This window comes from Accipiter gentilis, unplaced genomic scaffold (genome assembly GCF_929443795.1).
Source record: "Accipiter gentilis unplaced genomic scaffold, bAccGen1.1, whole genome shotgun sequence".
Taxonomy (NCBI): Eukaryota; Metazoa; Chordata; class Aves; order Accipitriformes; family Accipitridae; genus Astur; species Astur gentilis.
In genome coordinates, this window is record NW_026060868.1 from 6,122,287 (window position 1) to 6,128,845 (window position 6,559).

The following is a 6,559-nucleotide window of genomic DNA, read 5'->3' on the forward strand; positions in this document are numbered from 1 at the left end:
AGCTGTTGCTGGTCTTCACCGTTCCCCTGCAGCCTATTCACAGGCACAACAGGATCTGGGACCCGGGCTTGCCCAGAGGAGGAACATCTCATGGCTCTCGTCCTCGGCAGAGCCTCTTCCCGAAAAGGCACACGTCCGGCTCCTTGTCCCACAAGGAAGGTGGCAGCCCTGAAAGATGTTGCTGGTCTTCACCATCCCCCTGCAGCCTATTCACAGGCACAACAGGATCTGGGACACGGGCTTGCCCAGAGGAGGAACATCTCATGGCTCTCGTCCTCGGCAGATCCTGTTTCCGAAAATCCACACGTCCGGCTCCTTGTCCCACACGGAAGGTGGCAGCCCTGAAAGCTGTTGCTGGTCTTCACCGTCCCCCTGCAGCTTATTCACAGGTACAACAGGATCTGGGACCCGGGCTTGCCCAGAGGAGGAACATCTCATGTCTCTCGTCCTCGGCAGAGCCTGATTCCGGAAAGGCACACGTCCGGCTCCTTGTCCCACACGGAAGGTGGCAGCCCTGAAAGCTGTTGCTGGTCTTCACCGTCCCCCTGCAGCCTATTCACAGGCACAACAGGATCTGGGACCCGGGTTGCCCAGAGGAGGAAAATCTCATGGCTCTCGTCCTCAGCAGAACCTGTTTCGGAAACGGCACACATCCTGCAACTTGTCAGAAGAGGTTTACAGTTAGGGGTTAGGGTTTGGGTTAGGGTTGGGGTTAGGGTTAGGGTTAGGGGGTTAGGGTTAGGCTTAGGGTTAGGGTTAGGGTCAGGGTTAGGGTTAGGTTTAGGGCCATTAGGGTTAGGGTCCATTAGGGTTAGGGTTAGGGTTAGGGGTTAGGGTTAGGGGTTAGGATTAGGGTTAGGGTTAGGTGTTAGGGTGAGTGTTAGCGTTACGTGGTTAGGGTTATGGTTAGGGTTTGGGAATAGGGTTAGGGTTAGAGTTAGGAGATAGGGTCCGGGTTAGGGTTACAGTTAGGGTCAGGGTTAGGGTTTAGGGTTAGGGTTAGTGTTAAGGGCTTAGGGTTAGGGTTAGGGTTAGGGTCGTTAGGGATGGGCTTAGGGTTAGGGTTAGGGGTTAGGGTTACGGTTAGGGTCAGGGTTAGTTTCTCGTCCTCGGCAGAGCCTGTTTCCGAAAAGGCACACGTCCGGCTCCTTGTCCCACACGGAAGGTGGCAGCCCTGAAAGCTGTTGCTGGTCTTCACCGTCCCCCTGCAGCCTATTCACAGGCACAACAGGATTCAGGACCCGGGCTTGCCCAGAGGAGGAACATCTCATGGCTCTCTTCCTCGGCAGAGCCCGATTCCGAAAAGGCACACGTCCTGCTCCTTCTCCCACAAGGAAGGTGGCAGCCCTGAAAGCTGTTGCTGGTCTTGACCGTTCCCCTGCAGCCTATTCACAGGTACGACAGGATCTGGGACCCGGGCTTGCCCAGGGGAGGAACATCTCATGGCTCTCGTCCTCGGCAGAGCCTGATTCCGGAAAGGCACACGTCCGGCTCCTTGTCCCACACGGAAGGTGGCAGCCCTGAAAGCTGTTGCTGGTCTTCACCGTCCCCCTGCAGCCTATTCACAGGCACAACAGGATCTGGGACCCGGGCTTGCCCAGAGGAGGAACATCTCATGACTCTCGTCCTCGGCAGAGCCTCTTCCCGAAAAGGCACACGTCCGGCTCCTTGTCCCACACGGAAGGTGGCAGCCCTGAAAGATGTTGCTGGTCTTCACCATCCCCCTGCAGCCTATTCACAGGCACAACAGGATCTGGGACCCGGGCTTGCCCAGAGGAGGAACATCTCATGGCTCTCGTCCTCGGCAGATCCTGTTTCCGAAAATCCACACGTCCGGCTCCTTGTACCACACGGAAGGTGGCAGGCCGGAAAGATGTTGCTGGTCTTCACCGTCCCCCTGCAGCTTATTCACAGGTACAACAGGATCTGGGACCCGGGCTTGCCCAGAGGAGGAACATCTCATGTCTCTCGTCCTCGGCAGAGCCTGATTCCGGAAAGGCACACGTCCGGCTCCTTGTCCCACACGGAAGGTGGCAGCCCTGAAAGCTGTTGCTGGTCTTCACCGTCCCCCTGCAGCCTATTCACAGGCACAACAGGATCTGGGACCCGGGCACGCCCAGAGGAGGAACATATCATGGCTCTTGTCCTCGGCAGAGCCTCTTCCCGAAAAGGCACACGTCCGGCTCCTTGTCCCACACGGAAGGTGGCAGCCCTGAAAGATGTTGCTGGTCTTCACCGTCCCCCTGCAGCCTATTCACAGGCACAACAGGATCTGGGACCCGGGCTTGCCCAGAGGAGGAACATCTCATGGCTCTCGTCCTCGGCAGGGCCTCTTTTCGAAAAGGCACACGTCCGGCTCCTTGTCCCACACGGAAGGTGGCAGCCCTGAAAGCTGTTGCTGGTCTTCACCGTCCCCCTGCAGCCTATTCACAGGCACAACAGGATCTGGGACCCGGGCTTGCCCAGAGGAGGAACATCTCATGGCTCTCGTCCTCGGCAGGGCGTCTTTCCGAAAAGGCACACGTCCGGCTCCTTGTCCCACACGGAAGGTGGCAGCCCTGAAAGCTGTTGCTGGTCTTCACCGTCCCCCTGCAGCCTATTCACAGGCACAACAGGATCTGGGACCCGGGCTTGCCCAGAGGAGGAACATCTCATGGCTCTCGTCCTCGGCAGAGCCTATTTCCGAAAAGTCACACGTCCGGCTCCTTGTCCCACACGGAAGGTGGCAGCCCTGAAATATGTTTCTGGTCTTCACCGTCCCTCTGCAGTCTATTCACAGGTACAACAGGATTCAGGACCCGGGCTTGCCCAGAGGAGGAACATCTCATGGCTCTCGTCCTCGGCAGAGCCTGATTCCGGAAAGGCACACGTCCGGCTCCTTGTCCCACACGGAAGGTGGCAGGCCGGAAAGATGTTGCTGGTCTTCACCGTCCCCCTGCAGCCTATTCACAGGCACAACAGGATCTGGGACCGGGGCTTGCCCAGAGGAGGAACATCTCATGGCTCTCGTCCTCGGCAGAGCCTGATTCGGGAAAGGCACACGTCCGGCTCCGTGTCCCACACGGAAGGTGGCAGGCTGGAAAGATGTTGCTGGTCTTCACCGTCCCCCTGCAGACTATTCACAGACACAACAGGATCTGGGACCCGGGCTTGCCCAGAGGAGGAACATCTCATGGCTCTCGTCCTCGGCAGAGCCTCTTCCCGAAAAGGCACACGTCCGGCTCCTTGTCCCACACGGAAGGTGGCAGGCCGGAAAGATGTTGCTGGTCTTCACCGTCCCCCTGCAGCCTATTCACAGGCACAACAGGATCTGGGACCCGGGCTTGCCCAGAGGAGGAACATCTCATGGCTCTCGTCCTCGGCAGAGCCTATTTCCGAAAAGTCACACGTCCGGCTCCTTGTCCCACACGGAAGGTGGCAGCCCTGAAATATGTTTCTGGTCTTCACCGTCCCTCTGCAGTCTATTCACAGGTACAACAGGATTCAGGACCCGGGCTTGCCCAGAGGAGGAACATCTCATGGCTCTCGTCCTCGGCAGAGCCTGATTCCGGAAAGGCACACGTCCGGCTCCTTGTCCCACACGGAAGGTGGCAGGCCGGAAAGATGTTGCTGGTCTTCACCGTCCCCCTGCAGCCTATTCACAGGCACAACAGGATCTGGGACCGGGGCTTGCCCAGAGGAGGAACATCTCATGGCTCTCGTCCTCGGCAGAGCCTGATTCTGGAAAGGCACACGTCCGGCTCCGTGTCCCACACGGAAGGTGGCAGGCTGGAAAGATGTTGCTGGTCTTCACCGTCCCCCTGCAGACTATTCACAGACACAACAGGATCTGGGACCCGGGCTTGCCCAGAGGAGGAACATCTCATGGCTCTCGTCCTCGGCAGAGCCTCTTCCCGAAAAGGCACACGTCCGGCTCCTTGTCCCACACGGAAGGTGGCAGGCCGGAAAGATGTTGCTGGTCTTCACCGTCCCCCTGCAGCCTATTCACAGGCACAACAGGATCTGGGACCCGGGCTTGCCCAGAGGAGGAACATCTCATGGCTCTCGTCCTCGGCAGGGCCTCTTTTCGAAAAGGCACACGTCCGGCTCCTTGTCCCACACGGAAGGTGGCAGCCCTGAAAGCTGTTGCTGGTCTTCACCGTCCCCCTGCAGCCTATTCACAGGCACAACAGGATCTGGGACCCGGGCTTGCCCAGAGGAGGAACATCTCATGGCTCTCGTCCTCAGCAGAACCTGTTTCGGAAACGGCACACATCCTGCAACTGGTCAGAAAAGGTTTACAGTTAGGGGTTAGGGTTAGGGTTAGGGTTAGGGTTAGGGTTGGGGTTAGGGTTAGGGATAGGGTTAGGGTTAGGGTTAGGTTTAGGGTTAGGGTTAGGGTTAGGGTTAGGGGTTAGGGTTAGGGTTAGGGTTAGGTGTTAGGGTGAGTGTTAGTGTTAGTTGGTTAGGCTTACGGTTAGGGTTAGGGGTTAGGGTTAGGGTTAGAGTTAGAGATAGTGTCCGGGTTAGGGTTACAGTTACGGTTAGGGTTAGGGTTTAGGGTTAGGGTTAGTGTTAAGGGCTTAGGGTTAGGGTTAGGGTTAGGGTCGTTAGGGATGGGCTTAGGGTTAGGGTTAGGGGTTAGGGTTACGGTTTAGATCAGGGTTAGTCTCTCGTCCTCGGCAGAGCCTGTTTCCGAAAATCCACACGTCCGGCTCCTTGTACCACACGGAAGGTGGCAGCCCTGAAAGCTGTTGCTGGTCTTCACCGTCCCCCTGCAGCCTATTCACAGGCACAACAGGATCTGGGACCCGGGTTGCCCAGAGGAGGAAAATCTCATGGCTCTCGTCCTCAGCAGAACCTGTTTCGGAAACGGCACACATCCTGCAACTTGTCAGAAGAGGTTTACAGTTAGGGGTTAGGGTTAGGGTTAGGGTTGGGGTTAGGGTTAGGGTTAGGGGGTTAGGGTTAGGCTTAGGGTTAGGGTTAGGGTCAGGGTTAGGGTTAGGGGGTTAGGGTTAGGCTTAGGGTTAGGGTTAGGGTCAGGGTTAGGGTTAGGTTTAGGGCCATTAGGGTTAGGGTCCATTAGGGTTAGGGTTAGGGTTAGGGGTTAGGGTTAGGGGTTAGGATTAGGGTTAGGGTTAGGTGTTAGGGTGAGTGTTAGCGTTAGGTGGTTAGGGTTATGGTTAGGGTTTGGGAATAGGGTTAGGGTTAGAGTTAGGAGATAGGGTCCGGGTTAGGGTTACAGTTAGGGTCAGGGTTAGGGTTTAGGGTTAGGGTTAGTGTTAAGGGCTCAGGGTTAGGGTTAGGGTTAGGGTCGTTAGGGATGGGCTTAGGGTTAGGGTTAGGGGTTAGGGTTACGGTTAGGGTCAGGGTTAGTCTCTCGTCCTCGGCAGAGCCTGTTTCCGGAAAGGCACACGTCCGGCTCCTTGTCCCACACGGAAGGTGGCAGGCCGGAAAGATGTTGCTGGTCTTCACCGTCCCCCTGCAGCCTATTCACAGGCACAACAGGATCTGGGACCGGGGCTTGCCCAGAGGAGTAACATCTCATGGCTCTCGTCCTCGGCAGAGCCTGTTTCGGAAACGGCACACATCCTGCAACTGGTCAGAAAAGGTTTACAGTTAGGGGTTAGGGTTAGGGTTAGGGTTAGGGTTAGGGTTGGGGTTAGGGTTAGGGATAGGGTTAGGGTTAGGGTTAGGTTTAGGGTTAGGGTTAGGGTTAGGGTTAGGGGTTAGGGTTAGGGTTAGGGTTAGGTGTTAGGGTGAGTGTTAGTGTTAGTTGGTTAGGCTTACGGTTAGGGTTAGGGGTTAGGGTTAGGGTTAGAGTTAGAGATAGTGTCCGGGTTAGGGTTACAGTTACGGTTAGGGTTAGGGTTTAGGGTTAGGGTTAGTTTTAAGGGCTTAGGGTTAGGGTTAGGGTTAGGGTCGTTAGGGATGGGCTTAGGGTTAGGGTTAGGGGTTAGGGTTACGGTTTAGATCAGGGTTAGTCTCTCGTCCTCGGCAGAGCCTGTTTCCGAAAATCCACACGTCCGGCTCCTTGTACCACACGGAAGGTGGCAGCCCTGAAAGCTGTTGCTGGTCTTCACCGTCCCCCTGCAGCCTATTCACAGGCACAACAGGATCTGGGACCCGGGTTGCCCAGAGGAGGAAAATCTCATGGCTCTCGTCCTCAGCAGAACCTGTTTCGGAAACGGCACACATCCTGCAACTTGTCAGAAGAGGTTTACAGTTAGGGGTTAGGGTTAGGGTTAGGGTTGGGGTTAGGGTTAGGGTTAGGGGGTTAGGGTTAGGCTTAGGGTTAGGGTTAGGGTCAGGGTTAGGGTTAGGTTTAGGGCCATTAGGGTTAGGGTCCATTAGGGTTAGGGTTAGGGTTAGGGGTTAGGGTTAGGGGTTAGGATTAGGGTTAGGGTTAGGTGTTAGGGTGAGTGTTAGCGTTAGGTGGTTAGGGTTATGGTTAGGGTTTGGGAATAGGGTTAGGGTTAGAGTTAGGAGATAGGGTCCGGGTTAGGGTTACAGTTAGGGTCAGGGTTAGGGTTTAGGGTTAGGGTTAGTGTTAAGGGCTTAGGGTTAGGGTTAGGGT